Genomic DNA, 23,376 nt, shown 5'->3' on the forward strand with positions numbered 1-23,376 from the left:
GTTCGGCCCTGGATAAAAATGCTACAAATGGGCGCAGACGGGTCGCAGGACCGAATCAACTAGCCGATCGACTTGACCGATCGATATCTGCCCGGTTTTTGGCCTGATATTGATTGGGAGGACCCATAGGAAGCCCCCACACATGGGCAGATAAGATGCCGAATTGGTCTAAAGGACCAATATCGGCAGCTTTAATCTGCCCGTGTATGGCCACCTTAAATCAACAGTTTATTGGGCAGTGTATGGGGCCCTTCAACAGGCTTCCCCCCATTGATGGCTGAAAATTGGCCAGATGTTGATTGGGCAGGTTTAAAAATCCTGTCGGATTCAACCGCCTGTATTCTCGTCGTTGTGATCCGATCGTTGAGCCCTAGGATATTGCCCACCTCATGAGCAGATCTCAGCATGTATGGCCACCTTTAGGGGCTAATTTACTAAACCACAACTTTTTCAGGTCAGGCTTTTTGTCGCCAAAAACCTGAAAAAGACGAGAAAAAAAAATGAAACTTATACGGGATTAAAAATTGTGACAATTCCAAATCCCAAAATACTCCAACTGGCGAAGATATGCTAAATTATGCCATTTCATTCCAAAATCTGCCCTGTTTATGCATTTGGCGAACCACTAGTCTTCCAGCATTAAGTCTAGACTGGGGGTTGGGATAAGGCTTGAAAAAAAAACCAAAACTGTATTTGATTCTTATTTCTAACTCCTAATGATACAATGTCTCATAAACATGAGAAGTGCTATAGCTGAGCACAGGACTCAGTTTAGGAATTTCTTCCTAAATTCCGGAGACCAAAAAAATGAAAACTTTAAATAAAGGGAGCAAGAATAACATCTCCAATGCAGGAAAGCTGAACCTAGGGATCATAATCTTGCATCCAATCTCATATTCAATAAACTCAACTTCCACTTGTGAGCCGCGAGCCCAGTTTCAGCCTCCCCATACGTGTCTATATATATATATTTTTGCTTGAGCAATTTTTGAAAAATGTCACTTATGTGCTGAGGGCGTCGTTTCCAGCACCTCATAGATCACACTCCAACTTATGAAATTGTTTGAAAAAATAAACTGGGTGTCTAGGAACTGCCTTTGATGTATGATTCATGTAGGATTCCTTCATTTCCGTCTTAAAATGACTTTCTTCCACTTTGACTCCACCCCCACGTTTCTCTCTGCCGACTGTATTTTTATACATAATATTATCATTAACACGTATTTATAAAGCTCCAAAATATTCGTCAAAGCTGTGCAGTAGAAGGGTGTGTACACGGAGCAATCACAGTACAGGTATAGAACCTATTATCCGGGATGTTTAGGACCTGGGGTTTTCTGGATAAGGGGTCTTTCCATAATTTGGATATTCATTAGTGATGCACCGAATCCAGGATTCGGTTCGGGATTCGGCCAGGATTCGGCCTTTTTCAACAGGATTCGGCCCAATCCTTGTGCCTGGCTGAACCGAATCCGAATCCTAATTTGCATATGTAAATTAGGGTTGGATAGGGAAATCACGTGACTTTTTGTCACAAAAGAAGATTTTTTCCCCACTTTTTTCTTTCTTGACCCTAATTTGCATATGCAAATTAGGATTCGGTTCGGTATTCAGCCAAATCTTTCACGAAGGATTCGGCCGAATCCCAAATAGTGGATTCGGTGCATCCCTAATTTTCATACTACAAAAAAATCATTTAAACATTAATTGAACGCAATAGACTTGTTTTGCCTCAAATAAGGATTAATTATATCTCAGTTGGGATAACGTACAAGGAACCGTTTTATTATTAAAGATAAAAAGGAAATAATTATTTTACATTTTTAATTATTTGGATAAAATGGAGTCTATCAGAGATGGGCCTCCCGTAATTCAGAGCTTTCGGGATAATGGGTTTCCGGATAACAGAATCCATACCTGTACATAGAAAAACTGGTCTGTAAAGGAGGCAAAAAAATCTCCTGCTCATTAGTACTTACAATCTAAAATTATATAATACACAAGAACCATGAATAACCAGCGCAATATCCAGAGATTAATGTACCCCCTGTTGTAAAATATAAGGATATTAGAAGTCACAGTGGAGTTCCATGGCCATATGGGGAAATGTACTTCTGCACATCTACAATATCCTTATACTGTACAGCAGGGGGTATATTATATTTTATAATAAAAAAAAGTTTCGTGGGATACAAATAGTTACATCACTAAGCACAACTGTTGACATCACTGTTTACATTGAACTGGATATAGGTGACTCCATAATATTATATTATTTACAGTTGTGTGCATAAGTATAGATTTGCCTTATGATGTCCTTCATGCCAACTGACTCACTTGTGAGGATCATTAATAAACACTGGGCAAATTTGCACCTGGGCAATAACCTAGAGCAACCAATCAGCTGAACTGTAGCTAGAGCCAACATTTGATTGGTTACTGCCCAATTTGCACAGGATTTTTAGATGACCCCTACAGTGTTATGGAGGCTGGCCAAAGGGGAAACAATCTATATACACAATTAAAATAGATCACATTGAAATATAAAATTCTAAAATGATATAATAACTTAAAATAAAAAAAAAAAAATCTTCATTTCATATATAATGTATGGATAATAAAGCAGCAGTTGTGGCTGAGAATGATGGGTACTGTAGTCATGCAACAGCTGCAAGGTGATATGGTGAGTATCCCTGTATAGACGCGTGGATGGATAAAACAAATGGACTTAGCTGAATAGATACAACAGGTTGTTAAAACAATCTGGATGTACAGTAAGTACGGCTTGTCATATAGAGGTGTGGTCCATCTATTGCCTTTGATGAGCCGCCTAATATGTGACCTCATTTGCCTCCAGGTGCCCACGCCCTCTCCAGGGATTAGCAGTTTTCTGTGCGTACATAATGACAGGCACATGAGTAGGGAATGAAATAGGTGCCGACAATTTAAGTGGAAAAAGTCTTAAAATAATCTGGATGTACAGATGGATAAACGGGTTTTTCACTTTCTGGACAAAGTGACAGATTTCCTGGGAATGGGCAGTGCCCAGTGGCCCGCTTTTGCATCACTATGCGTCACTCCGCCCCTTTTTGCATCACAGACAGCCCCCTTTTTGTGCCCGCCCCCCTCCGGCCAGTAATCTTTTTCAGTAAAGGTGGCAACCCTAGCCACGGGACACCACCAGCTCCCTGATCAGCTGGTCCCCCAAAAAAACAATTCGATGATGTTCTCGAATGCAGGGGGCCCCCGGAAGTTTGTAACCTGGTGGGCCTCCAATAGTCCAGTCTGACCCTGAATACAGGTATTGGACCTTTTGTCCAGAATACTAGGAACCTGGGGTTTTCCAGATAAGGAATATTTCTTTAACTTGGATCACCATACAGAAGGGTATATTTATCAAAGAGTGAAGTTAGCGATCACCACAGTCTGTGAAATTTCACCACTCTCCATTCATTTCTATGCCATTTTTGAAAGAGTATTTATCAATGGGTGAAAGTGAAAGTTCATCCTTTGATAAATATGCCTTTAAAAATCCCATAGAAATGAATGGAGAGTGGCGGAATTTCACTCTAGCAGACTGTGGAGAGCTCAGACTTATACCCCTTTAAGTCTCCAAAACATCATTTAAATATTAATTAAACCCAACAGACTGGTTTTGCTTCCAATAAGGATTAATTATATCTTAGTTGGGCTCAAGTACAAGCTACTGTTTTATTATTAAAGAAAAAAAAATTGAATTATTTGGTAAAAATGGAGTCTATGGTGTAAATTTACTAAGCGACGAAAATTCGCCAATGACGGCTTTGCAGCCGGGGCAACACTTTGCCAGGTGAAAATGCTCTCAGACAATGCTAATTTACTAAAATGCAAAGTTGCATCCAGGGCGCCGAACACTGTTGAATTTTCGCTAGCGTTACTTCAACAATCAAAGCAAAGACGTGCTAGCATTCAATTATGCCTAGCGCAACTTGGTTAGAGATCTTCGCTCAGGCTAATTTGCATACAGCGGGAAATTATAAAGTTGAATGGACGTATCTGTTGCAGCAAATACATTACATTACACAAGTCCAGGGAACCTTAATAAAGACAATAGAGTTGTTATAATGCCCTACACATGAGCCCACTGTATAGTTAATGTTCCATATGTTAGACAATGTAGGAGGAACCCAGTTACCCAAAAAAGATTTAAGGACTTTTGCAGCCTATCACTCTGAAAAAAGGAAGACGCTAGCGTTTTTTGGGACTTTTTCCACTAAAAATAAGATGTAAGTAACAGCAGATTGAGGAAGATCTATGTACTTCAACGCACTTCGCCTGGTCTGTGCTGGCGAAGGCAAGTCTGGAGAAAGAAGTAACGCTCAGTAAAATCCGCATCTTATTGAATTTGCGGTGTAACGTCCATTCGCCAGAGCAAAAACTCGCCTGGCGATAGAGTGAGATTAACCACTAGCGTCTGTCCCTTTCGCTAGCGAAGTTTTGCCTGCGCCCGTTAGTAAATCTGCGTAGTGCATGATTCGCCAGCGTTAGTCACTTCACCCTTTAGCGTTAGTCACCTCACCCTATGGGAGATGGTTGGAGCTGGTTATGGATAACAGGTTTCTGAATAACGGATCCTCTACTTGTATACAAACAGGATACCCTACCCAAGTTCTACTACACCAAACATAGAGTTGATTGAGACATGGGTGTCATTGCTTCCTTCCATATCCATTGAAACCAATCAGTAATTGGCTTTGTTCAGTCAGCAGTAAAACAACGAGAACAGAAATGTGATTGGCACTAGCCCAGGTGCCCATCTTCCCAGTGTCCCCAATATGCCAATATATCTGCAATGTGAAGAGCTTTAGGGTGGTGGCACACGAAGCATTCAGGGGAGATTAGTCGCCCAGCAACAAATCTCCTCTTCTTCGGGTGACTAATCTCCCTGAAATGCCTTCCCGCTGGCTAGAATGTGAATCGCCGGGGGATTGCACTCGGATCAATTCGTTTTCCGAAGTTGCCTTACGAGGAAGCTTCAGGCAACTTTGGAAAACTGAAGCCATCCAAGTGCCATCCCGCTAGCGATTCACATGCTAACCGGCGGGAAAGCATTTTGGGGAGATTAGTCACCCGAAGAAGAAGATATTTGTCTCGCTGGGCGACTAATCTCCCCCGAACGCTACGTGTGCCACCACCCTTATATAAGCCTTGAGCACCACGTGAATATTTTCCACCTCACCCACACTTAGCATTAGCCATAGGTTACTTACAAGCACCATTGTTCTACCTTATTCTATTGCCCCAAACATTGTAGAACAACTGGTTGCTATATTTGAAAAGGGTTCAAACACCTGAATGGGTCCAACTAATGATTGAAACATAAACACATTGTACTGGAAGGTTTACAGATTGTTAGGGAGGGGGTAACGGGGCGATAAAGAAACTCACTTTGATATGCAATTAGTCTCAGTTCAGACCTCTTCAGCCCTTGACACTCAATGCCCGAGGCAACAAACTGCATTGTATGCTCTTAAGGTGCCTCATATATCCTGACTTCATATACAATGCAATAACATCAATCACCGCAATGAAATAAATACACTCGTTTAACATCACACTGCGTGCCAATAGACTGTATAAACAAATCATTCTTATTGCTCATTTGGTTCCATAGTGATTACTCTGCTTTGTTACAATACATTTTTTAATGGGACGGAAAGGATGGATCTGTGATTGTGGAGGACGTATGCGCAAACGTGTAGAGCAGTGATCCCCAACCAGCGGCTCATGTTGCCCACCAACCCCTTAAATGCTTCTCCCAGTGGCCTCAAAGTATTGTTTTTGAATTCCTGGCTTGCCACATTCAAATGTAAGAAGGGTTGGGGAGCAACATAAGCATTAAAATAGTTCCTGAGGATGCCAATCAACTGCAATATCAGACCAAGTGTTGTGTTCAACCTAAAAGTCCTTTTGGACCAACACACTTAAAAATGATTATCATATTGATTAATTAGGTAGGTAATTACCAAACTGGGGTGTGCATCAGAGTCAGTTGTCCATACACAAGAAATTCCACACATGTAGTTATCAAATGACCAGATCTTTGCCCAATTATGTTGATCCAGTTCCTAGTTCTTTCCTGGTAAATGATCAGATCACACATCAGGAAAGAACCACAGTCACAGCCCACCGCATTCATTGCTTAGTATGATTTTTTTTTAAGTAATCTATACTGAAATCTGACCAAGTCCCAGCTTTTTGCTCTTTTTGGCCGCGCCCTCTTCATCTTTTCTATTGGTTACTGGTCTCTATGTATGTAATTCTGTACGTTCTTTGTATAAACCTATTTATTGTACAGCACTGCGGAATATGTTGGCGCTCGGAAAATACATGTTAACAAAATACTTTTGGGGGTGGCTGGCCGATACACAGGCCAATAAGCTGCCAATATACCCACTCCTGGCAACAGTCAGTGTTGGACATCTTAACAAAACACAAGGACTGTAGGATTAATATATAGAAGTACAAAGGTTGGAATGTACACAATCTTGCCGGCCTGAAACAAAATTAAGTAATGGGAATGGCAAATGGGGTGATTTCCAGCATTTCCCTTCCTGTGTGAGTTCCAGTTTGATGGGCAGGCAGTAAAATATTCAGAATTGTCCCTTCATTGACTTGAAAGGTAAGGATATTAAATAGTCCAAGTGAATACCACTGACGTTAATAGAAGGGAAATTCTGAGTTTTTTTACACCTACCCACTGAGCTTGAAATCCCTGAAAATTCTGGGGATCACATATACACCACATTGAGGATCACACTGCCCTAAGGCTAGTCTTGCTCCCTTAGGTAAAAGGTCACCACTAAGGGCAATGGCATACTGGACAATATCAAGCATTTGTTGCCCCAGCATTTTCTTAGACAGTGGCAAGTGGTAGAAATTTCTCCACCCCCCATACAAAGTGATAGAGTGAGACAATGCAGAGATGACAAAAATAAATCAACCAGTCTGCCATTAACATAAGCCTCAAAGAACTGGAAACTGGGATTAGACAAATGCAACCTATCCTTTAGTTTGGGGACTGGTCCAGTGAGCAGATATCCATGTTTGGGTAGATTGCCAGAGGTAGGACATCCCATACCCTACTGGCCTAGCCCTCCTGAAGTGCCCTGATATCCCTGTACTCTTGCCCAACCCCTTCATAGAGGTGTGACATAACACTATAAAAACTTGTGTAAACAAATTAAACAGTATCATAATGAAAGGGCTTCATTAGGTGATGCCAGAATCCCTTTAAGGCATTGCAGTAAGGGAAATATGATTGAGTTATTATGCACAGTGCATGCATCAACACATTTTATGGATATTATCAGATGTTTTATATAGTTCAGAAGAAATATTTCTGCATGGCATTAAAGGAGACATATAGGATAAATTAAAAAATAACTCTAATTTTATAGGCAATAATGAATATTATATGGTGCTAGTTTTACTTTAGGATAAAAATGAATATTATCTTCAAACTTGACCCTTTATTGGAACTCTGCTAGCGCCCCTGTCTGTGTTTCAAATAGTGGGTGGGTGTGTCCTAACAGTCCCTGCCAGAAGTACAGTAGGAGGGGGACAGCCAATCACAGCCCTGCAGTCACACAAGCAAAGACAGGCTTCAGTTTCCTATCAGGTCATCCTAGCTGCTGATTGTTTCTACACAATATGTCCCCTTTAAGAGCAAGGTTTGTACAGATGAGCACATTCTGACAATGGCAGGTTGAGATGTGTTTCTTTATACAGTACAGAACTGGAAATAGAGGAGTTGATGTAAAGGGATGTTTTGAAGCCAAAACACTTTGTATTGCTAGCCAATACAACAGGACGTTCCTATTAATGAGAGATATCGCATTAAAACATTTTCATGAAAATTCAGCCACCAAGCACATAGACTCATTGATATTTCCATTGTGTTTAATACGTTCTAATAGATACATAAAAGGCCAAGAAGAGTCATATAAACAAGTAAGGATATCAAGGAAGTCCTGCTGGAGGTTTGCAGGCCATAGACAGCCCTTCAATGAACTGAGATCAGGAATGTCCAGTGTTGGACTGGCCCCCCGGGACACCTGGAAAGCTCCTGGGGGGCCCTCAAAGATTTGGCCTAGTTCATGGCTGATCAGTTGAAATAGAGGGAATAATGGATTATAGTATGTAAAGAAAGACTAGAAGAATAGAGTGAGGAGAAGAAGAATAATAGTACTGAGAGTGGGCTCCTGGTTTAAGGGTTTTTGGGTGGGTCCCTGGTCAGGCTTGGATTTGTGGAAAGGCCACCAAGACCTGGGCCTAGGGCGGCAGAATTTTAGGGGGCAGCATTAAGCCCAATAGGGTTGCCACCTGTCCAGTTTTGACCCAGATAGCTCGGTATTTTGAAGGGCTGCCCGGGTCAAAACTAGGAATAAGGAAAACTGGGAAGGATTCCCCATAATTGACACAGCGATCGGCCAATCACGTGTCATAGGCCCGCCCCTCAACATCATGGCCCCGCTTTCTGCCCAGTCTCCACTGGGGGAAAAGGTGGCAACCCTACTGCCCAACCACACCCACATTAGTTCAGCAACACTGGGGATGCACAGGAGATAAAATAGTTTTTTAAAATCCCCATTGCTCTGGTCCCGATGATGAAAATTTTCATGAATAAAAGGATGGGATGGGGGGCGATGAACGTCATCGGGCCTAGGGGTGCCCACTATGTAAATCTGGCCCTGTCCAACACTGGGAATGTCCAGGTTAGCAGGCCACAGACAGCCCTCTAATGAACTGAAATCAAGGATTTCCTGATGAAGGTTTGACAGTCATAGACAGTTCTCCAAATAACTGAAAATTATTGATCCAACAAGATTATCAGTCTTTAAAACATTCAATACTAATAATACATACCCAGATGGTTGACAGAATGGTCAAAATCAGATTGCCCAGGACCAGTGATCCTTTATCCACCAGGATGACAGGATTATTGCTCCGAAAGGCCCATCCATATTACAATACAGTAGATGGTTGGACAGTATGGTTGAAATAGACCAAACTGATGACCAAAGCTGGGCATGTGATGTATGGCTTCTGATGACTGGCTTTTCTCTGCTTGAGAAGAAATGTAGGCGGAAAGAAGCAGGATCACAGACCCACATCCCCTTACACTTAGAACTGACCCATTAGTTATATGCAACACTCTTTACTGATGCTACTGATATTCAACATTTATATTCAGCAGGGAGATGGAGTCCTTGGATGAGAAGTTTCTATATCTATGTTAATTTAGCAGTATTCATGGAAATTTCCTTCCTGGTTCTGAGGCACAAAGGCATTCTATGATCTGTGATATACAATGCTCATATAATGTTTGGAAGTCATCAGGCGGTCTTGGAGAGACATTGTGGTGCATTTTTTACATCTTGCTCCTGCTGGTCAACATCCTCCTCTTCCCCTTCCCCGTCTCTTTCTGTAAACACTGGAGGTGATGGCTGCATATCTGGAGTGGTGTCCAGCTGTTCCTGTTCAACATTCACATTTTCATGTATGTAGCACGGAACACTGCTAATGCTGAGCCAGAGGGGAAATTGATGGGGGGACCCTAGGTGACTTTTAAACCAAATGCACTGGTGCTTTATATCTGAGCTTTATTTGGGCTTAGTGAAATAACAGTTGGCGATGACCTACTCAGGACACTAAATACAACAGTATTGAATATATCCATTGAGTAAAAATAAATAGTGCCAAAGTCTGTTTAGGAGTAATCTGTGTCAGTTCTAATGCTGAGAGCCAACAGGGAAACTGAAGCTCCATCCATTACTTTTTAAATTTTGCCTGGTCATGTGCTTTCAGAAAGAGCCAGCACTTTAGGATGGAACTGCTTTCTGGCAGGCTGTTGTTTCTTCTACTCAATGTAACTGAATGTGTCTTAGTGGGACATGGATTTTACTATTGAGTGTTGTTCTTAGATCTACCAGGCAGCTGTTATCTTGTGTTAGGGAGCTGCTAACTGGTTACCTTCCCATTGTTCTGTTGTTAGGCTGCTGGGGGAATGGGGGGGGGAAGGGCATGGTATCACTCCAACTTGCAGTGCAGCAGTCAAAAGAGGTTTATCAGAGCACAAGTCACATGAATGGGGGCACCTGGGAAACCCATGTCAGATTTCAACATTAAATATTAAAAAATCCGCTTGCTCTTTTGAAAAACGTATTTTGGTGCAGAATTCTGCTGGAGCAGCACTATTAACTGATGCATTTTGAAAAAAAAAAAAAACATGCATCCCTTTAACCAGCAATATACGTAAAGTGTTTTCCCAAATAATCACAGAGCATTGCCTGTAGTATTTCTCATAAGTTGTTTCCTCCCACACTCCAGGTGTATCGACTCCCAATAAAGATGATAACAAGATAAATACAATCTATTCTATTCAGGTCCTCCCATAAAATCAGGTAAGGACCAACCATCACTGACAGCGTCACCCACACAATTAATATAGTAAATGGAGATAATGCAGGATCTCTTTAATACAAATTAACAGTACATTAGCAATTAGTAAGGTGGTAAAGGGTAAAGAAAATAACATTTAGCCCATTTTACCGCAGTCTCCCTCTTGCTTGCCGGCACTACATACAAGCTAAAGGTCTACTGGCAGATCCCAATCTACCTTTGGACACCCCTGAGCTACGGAGTGTAGCCTTTATTACATGCCCAGCATTACTATGCTCTGCACCATGCGCTGTTAATTAAGGGCTCATTAAAAAAGTGCAGGGCAGAGTCGAAAAAAACAGGCACAAACTGATATGTTTTTTGCATTTGGGCACCCTGCCCCTTATGTTGCACACTGGTTTCCCTCCTGTAAGGCAAAATGCCTGCATGTTTCCAATGAATACAGCACTACCTGCATTCGGTAGCACAGTATTCATGGGGGAGGGCTGGGGCGGTACATCTCACATGCTAACGTGTACTTCAATTAAATGAGCAAGTTAGGAACAGTGTCTGGGGACTGGGGTGCCAGGGGCCCACCAGAAAACCTTAGGTTGAGGGCCCACTTTCCAAACTATTATGCCTCCTCTCCTCATTCAACCTCTTTATTCTCCTAGTCTCTTTTCTCTACATACTATACTCTATTCTTCCATTATTAAGCCTCTTTGTTGCCATAAAGAAATAGAGAATGACCATGAAACAGGCCAATGGTTAGATCCAAGAGGCCCACTGACACCTGGGCCCACCGGGAGTTTTCCTGGTATCCCGGTGGGCCAGTCTGACACTGGTTAGGAAGCACCCAGGCCCAAACTGGCAATCTGTAGATTCTGCTGTTTAATACCATACATAGTGACTATTCATGGGGCCTGTGGGGGTTGTTTGGCTCAGGGACTATTTTTCATCTAAGTCTGGACCTAGGAGCACCAGCAAAAGCAAGGAGCCCTCTACTGGTTTCTGCCAGTGGCATTAGGTGCAAGGTTGCCTTGTCATTAAAGTGCCACACTCTGCACTGGGGCAATTTACAGAGTGCAGCAATGCCATGGAGGCAAATGCTGGACACATGAACACTAAGGGGCATGGTGTTACCCCCCCCCCCCATTATGCACTTATGTCAGGGACAATAAATTACCCCTCTCCCATTCATCTGGTACAATATTTAGAGCAGAGCCATTGCCCTCAAGAAAAAAAAAACGGGTACAGAAAGTAAGAAGGGACACCGGTAAAGGAGGAAGGTTGTTCATCTTTCAATTAACTTTTAGTATGACGTAGAGAGGGATATTCTGAGACAGTTTGCAATTGGTTTTCATTTTTGAATTATTTGTGGTTTTTAAGTTATTTTGTTTTTTATTCATCAGCTCTCCAGTTTGCAATTTCAGCAATCTGGTTGCTAGGGACAAATTACCTTAGCAACCATGCACTGATTTAATTGTAAGACTGGACTATGAAAAGTGATGTAACTTGCTTCCCACTTCCTCGCCAGTAAGAGAGCGGCTGGGAAGGAGGTTTTTTTTTTTATTATCTATAGAGGAAGCAGACCCCACAGTCCAGGTTCTCCTGTTTCCCCCTGTGACTGTGGGGTCTGCTTCCTCTTTAGTTACACCACTGACTATGAACAGGACTGGACTTGAATAGAAAGATGAATTAATAAAAGTAGCAATAACAATAAATGTGTAGCCTTAGCAGAGCCTTTGTTTTTTAGATGGGGTCAGTGACCCCCATTTGATAGCTGGAAAGAGTCAAAATAAGACAGCAAATAATTAAAAAAATATAAAAATGAAAAAATGAAGACCAATTGAAAGTTTGCTTCAAATTATCCATTCTACAACATACAGTACTAAAAGCTTACTCAAAGGTGAACCACCCCTTTAAACTTAGGGGCAGATTTATCAAGGGTCGAATTTCGAAGTAGGAAAAACTTCAAAATTCGACCATCAAATAAAATCCTCCGACATTCGAATTCGAAGTCGGAGGATTTTATACATCGTACGATCGTATTCCGATCGTACTCCAATCGTACTTCGAATCGAACGATTTTATCGTCCGATTTTCCCAAAAAATCTTTCGACTTAAAAAACTTAGCAAAACACACAGGAGGTCCCCCATAGGCTAAACAGCAATTCGGCAGGTTTAAGTATTGAAGTCGAAGTTTTTTTAAAGAGACAGTACTTCGATTATCGAATGATCAAATAGTCGAACGATTTTACTTCGAATCGAAGGTCGAATTCGTAGTATCCTATTCGATGGTCGAAGTATCCAAAAATTACTTCGAATTTCGATTTTTTTTTTTACTTCGAAAATTCCCTCGAATTCACTTCGACCCTTGATAAATCTGCCCCTTATAGTTTATAGCAATAGTTATAGTTTTTTGTAAAAATGCCATTGAAAGATATTCTATTGGTTGGTAGAATGTAAGCAAATCAATACATGTGTAAAAGAAACGGATCCGCACACACACCGATTAGTGCAGTCGGGGATTATCCCCTTTTATTCAGCCACCAAACATCAACGTTCCGAAACGTTGATGTTTGGTGGCTGAATAAAAGGGGATAATCCCCGACTGCACTAATCGGTGTGTGTGCGGATCCGTTTCTTTTACACATTGGTTGCTAAGGGACCCCGCCGGGTCAACGGAAGGAACGCACCACCAGCTTGCAGGATTGGTGAACTACAGGTGTGCGGTAGGATAATTACATTGTAAGCAAATCAATACATTGCAGGGGAAAGGGCTCCTCATTTACAGGATACCCAAATTGACTCCAAATATTCCTGCTTTATTTTCTTCTTCTTGATTTTATTCTGGCGGAACACGTTCTCCACTGAGTTCCTTATGAGTGCTCCGCGAAGAAATACAAAATTCCGTTGGTTCTTTTTGCTCTTTGTGGGGGGTTCAGCTCCCTTCTCTTCAGATATAAATCAATACATAAATAATGAATTTGATGAACAAACACAAAGTGGGTAAGAAAGCATGTTGTGGGGAGGGTGTTGGATTTTACGCATTGATGATGAAAGCAACAACTCCAGCTGCTTGGACAACAAAAGATTGTGAGAGCACAAAGCAGTGATCAAGCCGGGCTGCTTTTCCTCTGGCACAGATACATCTGATGGCAGAACAAAGCCAGGCTCTTTTTTCTTTAATGATATTGAAAATCTTTTAACTTCTCCCGAGCTTCCCAGCGCATATATAGCAGGCAAGGTTCCATTATAAGAAATATTTTGTATTTAATTATATATATATTTTATTAAGCAAGGGGGCAGTTTGCTTCCATGGTATAATCACATTATTGATTATTATCATTTATTTATAAAGCACCATTATGGTAAGCAGAGCTTTAGAGATTATTTATCATTCCCATCAGGCCCCGGTCCAGTAGAGCTTACAATCTAAGGCCCCTATCACACCCGCACACCTTACACATACACGTCATGGGCAATTTTTTCAGGAGCCAATTATTTTGACGTGTGGGAGGAAACCTGGAGGAACTCCATACTGACATGGAGAGAACACACACGCATTCCTTTAAGATAGTTATTGAAAATGTGTCAGGGCCTAGCGGCTCTAGTAGTTTGGAGTCGGGAACAGTGATGGGCGAATTTATTCGCCATTCGCAAATTCGCAGCGAATTTGCACGATTCGCTGTCGGCAAAAATATTCCCGAAATGGCCGCTAACATTCGCCGGCGTCAAAAAAACTAGTTTTTGACACCGGCGAATTTTTCGCCATTTTGCAAATTTCTCTGGATATGTGCGAATTCGCCCATCGCTAGTCGGGAAGTAGTATGCAGAAAAGTCCAATTTGCGGTCTCCAAAGTGTTCAGGCAAAAGATCAGTAGCAAAGTCAGGAACAAGGCTATAGGTCAGGAACTGATGGATCAAGGCAAAATAGCAATTTAGGAGCCCCCAGAAGCGTTACTTAAATAGACCTGTCTTTGGACATTGAACCCAGGTCTCTGGCATCCTTTTAAAGGAGAACTAAACCATAAAAATAAATGTGGCTAGAAATGGCATATTTTATATAGTGAACTTATTGCACGAGGCTAAAGTTTCAGCTTGTCAATAGCAGCAATGATCCAGGACTTCAAACTTGTCACAGGGGGTCACCATCTTGGAAAGTGTCTGTGACACTCACATGCTCAGTGGGCTCTGATTGGCTGTTGAGAAGCTAAGCTTAGGGCTCGTCACTAATTATCCAGCAGAAAATGAACTTCCCCTGTAATATAAGCTGATGCTACAGGTTTGCTGATTATTAAATTCTGATGCTAATTGCACTGGTTTCTGTGCTGCCATGTAGTAATTATGTGTATTAATTACTAATCAGCCTTATATTGTGACATTTCTATTCTATGTGTACTGTATATTGTGAGTGGGTCCCTAAGCTCAGTAAGTGACAGCAGCACAGAGCATGTGCAGTGAATCAGCAGAAAAGAAGATGGGGAGCTACTGGGGCATCTTTGGAGACACAGATCTTTACTGCTAAAGGGCTGTGTCTGCATTGGGCTGGTTCAGAAGCACAAAACATACTGTACAACATTTCTTGCCTACTTATTTAGTTAAGCTTTAGTTCTCCTTTAAGTTTTTACACCAGAATGCAGCTCTATTATGTTACATGCCACTGCCATGCGTTGACATCAGTGTATGGCCATGGGTGCAGCCATCTTGTCCACAATGCGCTCCATGGAGTGCTTAGTGCTCCTGACAGTATGGCACCCTTCATGTCTGGTCAGCTTTACATGAGAATAGAGGGCTCATTTCAGTGTCGTAACTTGGGTGCCTTGGCCCCCCCTCCAGTCTGCTAAAAGATCTCAGATATTTGTTGATTTAACATCATCACTGTAATACAATGTGACCCTTGAGGAATTGTTATAACTGATATTTGGCACTTTGCTACTTTGGAACACATTATAAATGCCGAAGTCAGTCGTACATGAAAAGATCTGCTCATTTGGAGAGGTCACAAAACGAATAGAACTTTGGCCTTTGAGCCACTAATATGTTGTGCCGAATCAGTCTGATCTGATCATTTGGATCCTGAGCCAACTCTCAGATCATAATATAGGCCTCTGCAGACCCGTTGGGAGAGTATCATCATCGGGCCAAGAAATTAGATTTTCTTTTTTTAAAGGAAAAGGAAAGTAGTTTACCACTTAGGGGTGCCAAATGTTAAGCACCCCAAGTGAATGTATTTACATACCTGAAACCCCGGGCCAGTGCTTCTATCTGCAGAAAACTGCACCGACCGGAGTTATACCAGTGAGCACCACGGAGCGATTCACTTCTGGCTTCTTCTTTCTTCATATTTCCCAGGGCAGACACATGCACAGTAGAATGAAATAGCCGACTTTTTTAGTTAAAGTTCAGCTCTCCGCCCTCTAATGCGCATGCGTAGCCTCGAGAAGAAAGAAGAAGCCGGAAGAGGATCACTCCGTGGTGCTCACTGGTATAACCCCAGACTTACTGGAATTTCAGGTAAGTCAATACATTCACTTGGGGTGCCTAACATTTGGCACCCCCAAATGTGAAATTAATTTCCTTCTCTTTCAAGTACCTCTATGTCAATCGAAAAATACAAATGCATTTATGACAGTAATTTATCTTTAATTTGTTTCATATACTGATGTCATTTGTAGTGATGGGCAAACAAATTCAGCAGGCGCAAATTTGAGGCAAATTTCCGCGTTTCGCCGATGGTGAATGCATTTGCGAAACCCCACTAAAATTCGACAGCAAAAATTCGCCATCATCAAAAAGTTGCGTCATAAAAGTCGATCGCGCCAAAAGCGTCATTCGTCAACTCTATTTGGACGCCAATTGACTTTTACGCCGGCGTCAAAATTGACGCAAATTGACATCGCATTTCAGGATTCGCAAATTTTTCGCCAAATTTTCCAGCAAATCTAAACAGGAGAAATTCGGCCATCACGAGTCATTGTATTTGTGAAACAAACTTTATCATGTTGCCATCTGAAAGCAAATTCCATCTAGATGTCATAATGAACACAGGTACAGGTATGGGATCCACTCTCTGGAAACCCATTATCTAGAATGCTCCAAACAACGTCTCTCATAGACTCCATTTTATTCAAATAATCCAAATTTTTAAACATTATTTCCTTTTTCTGTGTAATAATAAAACAGTAGCTTGTACTTGATCCCAACTAAGATATAATTAATCCTTATTGGAAACAGAACCAGCCTGTTGGGTTTTTTTAAGGTTTATATGATTTCCTCGTAGACTTAGGGGCACATTTACCTAGGGTCTAGAGTTGAAGGATTTTACTTCAACGGTCGAATATCAAGGGTTAATTAATTAACCCTCGATATTCGACCGTTGAAGTAAAATCCTTCAACTTCGAATATCGAATTCTCGATTTTGCGCTATTGCTGTGATCGAACGATCGAAGGAATAATCGTTCGATCGAACGATTAAATCCTTCGAACCGAACGATTCGAAGGATTTTAATCCATCGATTGAAGGTTATTCCTTCGATCAGGAAATTGTTAGGAAGCCTATGGAGACCTTCCCCATAGGCTAACATTGGCCTCGGTAGGTTTTAGGTGGCGAACTAGGGGGTCGAAGAATTTTTTAAAGAGACAGTACTTCGACTATCGAATGGTCAAATAGTCGAACGATTTTTAGTTCAAATCGTTCGATTCGAAGTCGAAGGTCGTAGTCGAAGGTTGAAGTAGCCCATTCGATGGTTGAAGTAGCCATATTCGACCATTCGAAATTCGAACTTTTTTTCCTCTATTCCTTCACTCAAACTAAGTAAACTAAGTCTTAAGGTATGAAGATCTAAATTATGGAAAGATCCATTACCGGAAAACCCCAGGTCCAGAACATTCTGGATAACAGGTCCCATACTATAGAGAGAGAGAACAAATAGAATTTATTTTTGATCATGAGATTTTGCTGTGCATTAAGCCCAATGCTCCTTGCACACCATTCTTAGGCAGACAATACTGAGTATTTATGTACAAATGCTAATTAAAAAAACTCTTGCAGAGGAACATTAAAGGCAGAAATGTTGCAATTATTGTCAGCTTGCCGACTCTACCTGATTTCCATTTCTAGAGAAAGGCGACATTGAAAGCCAACTCTGACTTCAGTGCCGGGGAGGGCTGAGAGATACAGTAGGTGTGGCACTATTTTCTCTGCCTGGGATGGTATATCCTCTGAAAGGAGGAAATTAGGAGTTTATTTAAGGCCAGATTCCGCAATAGTAACAGAAAAAAATACGTGGGGCCGTTAAAAAAACATAATCACGGTGCCTAAAATATTGGTGTCTCGCAAGCAGCCACATATAGAAATAAAGAGGCCCATAAAAACTTTATTATTAGAAAAAATATGGCTAGCAAGAGAAAACAGTTAGCAAAAAGCAGGGGGGAAATATCCTTGTCTTATATGTTGTCGTTATTTCTCTACTGTGTTACTCTATATAGCGAAACCTCGATTTTAAGTAGCCTGATTTTAAGTTTTCCCGCATTTTACATTTTTTTATTTGTGGTCCCACCATTTTACAATGCATTTCAATGGGTGCATTTCCCTGGTTTTAAGTAATGTTTTCCCGGATTTTACATCAAAATTTTGTCCTAATGTTCCAAAAACTTTTTTTTTTCCCTCTATGAATGTTATTATTTGTGTAATAAAGAGGTTTAAAATACGTACTAACCATGAGTATATTTTGCCATGGTTCTGCCTGTAAAGTCAATTCCAATAAGTCTGCCCCTTATACAGTCTTGCACCAATCACTTGTTGCTTTAGGTTGTGTATGTGACTGACAGAGAGGCACAGGCCCCCTATAGTGTAACATTAACACTGCAATGTTCAACCCTTGTTATTAACAGGGAGCTGGGACATTCCCCCTATGCTTGGTGCTTTTCAAGGGTCCATGGATGTTGTGGGTAGCCATATTGGGATAATACAGAATAATCTGAAGCATTACTACAAGAGTCCAATTGCCCATAAATATTGCCTAAACCTGGCCATACATTTAAAAGGTCCACTCATTTCCCTGATATGTTCACTTTAAGGCACTAGTGCAGTGATCTCCATCCAGTGGCACATATTGCTCAACAACCCCTTGGATGTTGCTCCCAGTGGCCTCAAAACAGGTGCTTGTTTTTTAATTCTAGGCAAGTTTTGGTTGCATAAAAACCAGGTGTCCTGCCAAAGAGAGCCTCCTGTAGGCTGCCAGTCCTCATAGGGGCTACCAAATAGCCAATCACAGCTCATATTTGGCACCCCAAGAATGTTTTGCATGCTTATGTTGCCCTCCAACATCTTTTACATTTGAATGTGGCTCAAGGGTAAAAAAGGGTAAAAATGGTTGGAGATCCCTAAAGATGCCCTAGAGCCAAACGACTGGATCACAACAACAGGGATTCAGGCCGTTGGAGCAAGGACAGAGCCAACAAACCCATGTGGTCATCGCCCTGCCCTGATTTTTAAACCTGCCTGATAGATATGTGGCTGATTTTCAGGTAGGCCTGTTGGAGTGCCCCATAAATGGGCAGATGAACCACCAAATGGGACTGATGGAGCTGAATTGGCACCTAAAATCTAACAGTGTTTGGCCATCTTTAGACTATGGCTGCCCATACTTTGGTCAGTAATCATAGACTTTTTATTATTTGCAATGATTTCCATTGTCATCACTAGAAGTAATACAAAGGATTAGTCATGGAGGGTGGGACAGGCTGCAAAGTTAAAAAAAAAAAAGATACGTCGCCATACATATTGTTCTCTGCCCTGCAATTTCATCAGAACTGAGCAGGACATGCATTCCTTCCATGAATATTATATTGCCTGTGTTCAGCAACTTTATTATTATTATTATTTACATGTATTTATATAGCACCAACATATTACGTAGCACTATAAAGTAAATGCGATTATACAACTAAATCACATGAATTATATACATAGAACATATGGAGTTACATACATCACAATCAATGCAGGTACAAAAGGTGAGGAAGGCCCTATGCAGAAAGAGCTTACACTCTAAAGGGAAGGGAGTAATACACAAGGTGTGGGAGTGGGCAAGATCAAATTAAGTGGGTGAGAGATGTGGTACTGTATGTGGTGTTGCGTTTGGTAGTAAAGCAGAGTGAGGGTAGGCTTCTCGAAAGAAGTGCGTTTTAAGAGATTTCTTGAAGGTAGAAAGGTTGGGAGAAAGTCGGACAGACCGTGGGAGAGAGTATTTGTATTCATGAGCAGGGCCGCCATCAGGGGGGCACAGTGGGGACAGTTGTGCTGGGATGAAAGGGGAGCCCGAAAAAATTCTATAAGGGCCCTGACCCGCAATGGCATTTTTAACTTGTGGGGGGCTCGGCCACCAATTTTTTAAAAGAAATTCTATGAGGCCCCTGACCACCTATGGTTTTTCTAACTTGTAAGGGGGGGCCTGGCCACCAATATATATATATATATATATATATATATATATATATATATATATATATATATATATATATATATATATATATATATATTTTCCTGTGGGGGGCCTGGCCACCAATGTTTTTGTTTTTTAACTTGTAGGGGGAACCTTGACCACCAATTGGTTTTAGTGTTAATGGCCTATGATGGCAGGTAAGGACACGGCTGCTTTGTTCCAGCACTAGCACCACATTCCCAATCCAGCTCAAGGTGTAGAGTACAGCTGGACACAAGTGCTCTTTGAATGGCCTCTCATGGGCACACTTTTGCATGTGTTTGTTGAGGTGGAGAACCACTCAACTCTGCCCCCAGGGTTCGCATTCACTTCAATAGAATGCACAACAAAGTGTAGATGAGAGGCGTTTTGGGCTCACACCTCTGTACACCTTCCCTTTGATGTCAATGAGAGCCATGGGGTGCAATAACTGGCTAGGTGAGAAACACATTGCCCCTCAAGCTGAAATTTACCCATTGGCATTTAGAGTGCAGTGGCACATTTCTAGTGTGGAGATCTCTTTTTGTATGTAAAACAGTAGAAATCCTTGGAAGGAAGCTTATATTCCAAATTTTCCAAGTTTTGATCCTTTAACCTGAAACCATCACAACAGCTCCATAGAAACTAGGCGTGTAACCAAAGGGAAAAACAATTTTTCATATTTCCATTAGACAAATGCCAAGAAAATATTAAAAACTTTAAACCTGACGCATTGAGCTCTTACGGCAGAGACACACACTCCGGGAGATTTAGTCGCCGGCAAGTTTTGCACTCGGATCGCTACATTTTGCGAAGTAGCCCAAAGTTTGCTTGTGAGTCAACTTCGGCGAGTTTGGAAAACGAAGCGCACCAATTGTCATCCCGCTGGTGATTTAGATTATAGCTGGCGGGAGGCAGTTTGGGGGGATTAGTCGCCCCCTAAAAAGAGGATGATTTATCGCCGGGTGACTAAATCTCCCCGAATCTGAGCATGGGGAGATTAGTCGCCCAGTGACAAATCTCCTCTTCTTCAGGTCGACTAATCTCCCCGAACTGCGTAAATCGAAAGTGGGCTGGCAATCAGTGCTCTTCGTTTTCCAAAGTCACCCGAAGTTGCCTCACGAGGAAACTTCGGACGACTAATCTTCCCGAATCTGAGCGTGTGTCTCTGCCCTTAAAGGAAGAATGCACGATTAGCAGGTCAAGGTCAGAGGTGAGTTTCTTTAGAGGAGTAATGGACAGGCTAAATGAAATTGTGCTAGAAAATCAGAAATGAAGAGCATGACACAGCCAGAGGCACTCGGGACCCATTAAAATTAATTAAGGGGTTGAAGAATATTAGGGAGCGGTAAGATGAATGGCTGTTTCGTAGTGATAAGAGGACTGAAAACAACGTCTGACAAGAACCTTTCTTTTTGTTCTAAAATTAAGATCAGTGCCGGTTTATGAAACAGTTGATTGAAAATGATGAACTGCTTACTTGCAACTTCACCTTTGACCGCATCTCTGCAGGGTTTTATACTTCATAAAATGCCATATAACCATAACAGTTACCTGTGGCAGATAAAACGTCTCGCCCCGGCAGAGCGATGCTTTGAAGTCTCTCTCGCAGTAAACCGACAAGCCCAGATCAAATAAAATGTCACACTGAGTTGTCACAGGTGTCTGGGGAAGGTTAAATACAATGTATTTCCCTTAATCTCTATCCAAGACAGAGCTATTGTTTGCTCTATTTTATATCCGCGCTCTCTCCCTTCATCTCCGAACAGAGTGTCCCTTTCTATAACTTTCTCTAAAGGACCATTCACACCTAGGTGGATGTTTCAAACAAAAACCCAAAGCAAACAGCAAAAGTCTAATTAGTTCTTTTTTTCAGATCTCGGAATGAACCGGGAAGTATATATATATATGTATAAAAAAAACCACAAGATGAAAAGGGTTATAAAATTAAATTAATGGAGGTAAATGCGTTTAGTGTTTTGAACATAATTAGACTTCAAAGGGAGGAGGACACTTAATGGCAAGTACTGGGATTTCTTCCTTGTCGTCACTTGGATTCTGGACGAAAGCCATGGATAACGTAATATATCTCCTTATAAAACGTGCTTACTGAATAATAAACAATAAAAAATGGCCTATGATGACTCAGTGTTAACACGAAACGCGTAAGGCTGTGGACATAATAAATCTTTTTCTACTCTGTTTTGAACAACCTGGTGGAAGATTGCCCTGTTCTGAGTGCCTGCTCCATTGAATTTTTCTAAATAATAAAAACCCTTCTCAGAAGTAGGGTTGCCACCTGCAAAATATTTTATCAGTAATAATGATGCTTGACGCCAATGTTATTAATAGGGAAACAAGACAATAATTTAGGAAGGCCGTATTTTTTCTAGAAATGGTGACAACCCTACTTAGAAGTCACCTCTTAAAGTACTTTGACCTGTCTTTACTGCATATAGTCATGGAATTCCTTGTTGAGGTTGAATATGCTACTTATTATTTAGTATTTATTTCTAGAAAGTCGACTTGTGCTTAACCAAGAGGTGCAAGTGGAGTGATAGGGAAGAACCCTCAATGGAAAAGTATAGTAAGTATGTACATTGTATGTATGTAAGTATAACTTTATTTATATAGCGCCCTCTGGATAGGCATCAGGATCCTTGGAGCTACCATCTAATCTGGAGGGGGTTCTAGGAAATAGGAATTCAGAACTGAAGGCATGAAGGACTGAGCAGGTGCCAAGTGACCCTATACAGAAGTGCAACTCACTGCTGGGAAATTGTGGAGACCTCAACTGCACTTGGGTATGCAAATGATCCCTGTAGTTAAGGGTAACATGCTGTTGTGTGCCAGTACTTTGTTTGTATTTTCCATTGGATTGTGGGGAGGGCCATCTCCCCTAAAGACTGAGCAACTAGCTACTGCAGCATAGGGGGGCCAGGGTGTGCAGGCGTGTTTTGCTTTATTCAACGTCTGACATGGCCATTAAACTAAGGGCAAATGTGTGGTGTCAAACCTGGCATTGAGGCCTGGACTGGAAATTTGAGGCTTCTGGCAAATATCAGAACATCTGCTTTAAAGCCAAAAAACAGAACAGAAAGTCATATGCTCCAATAGATGTAATTTACTGAGATTATACTATGCAAATGCCTGTGCAGCCCAATTTTGTAGGTCCATTTAGGACAATGCTCTTGGGAAAGGTCTAAGGGGTCCTAAACACTGGATTGCACAAACTTTACATTTGAAGTGTTTCCTACATATAGAAGGAAATAATAGGGTTCCTTTACATAAACCTGGAGCATAAGTGCTAGAGCACCAAGGAACACAAGAGTTCACTTAGCAGCAAATGTTGGAGATGTACTGACAGTCTATCATAGGGCAGGCTTACTGCAGGGTCCTGATATTGGTGGTGCCTCTAACTTGAATGTGTGAATGATACCCAAGTTAAGGTGCAGGAGAGGGGACATCTATGTATCTCCCACCT

Source organism: Xenopus laevis, chromosome 7S (assembly GCF_017654675.1).
Source record: "Xenopus laevis strain J_2021 chromosome 7S, Xenopus_laevis_v10.1, whole genome shotgun sequence".
Lineage (NCBI taxonomy): Eukaryota > Metazoa > Chordata > Amphibia > Anura > Pipidae > Xenopus > Xenopus laevis.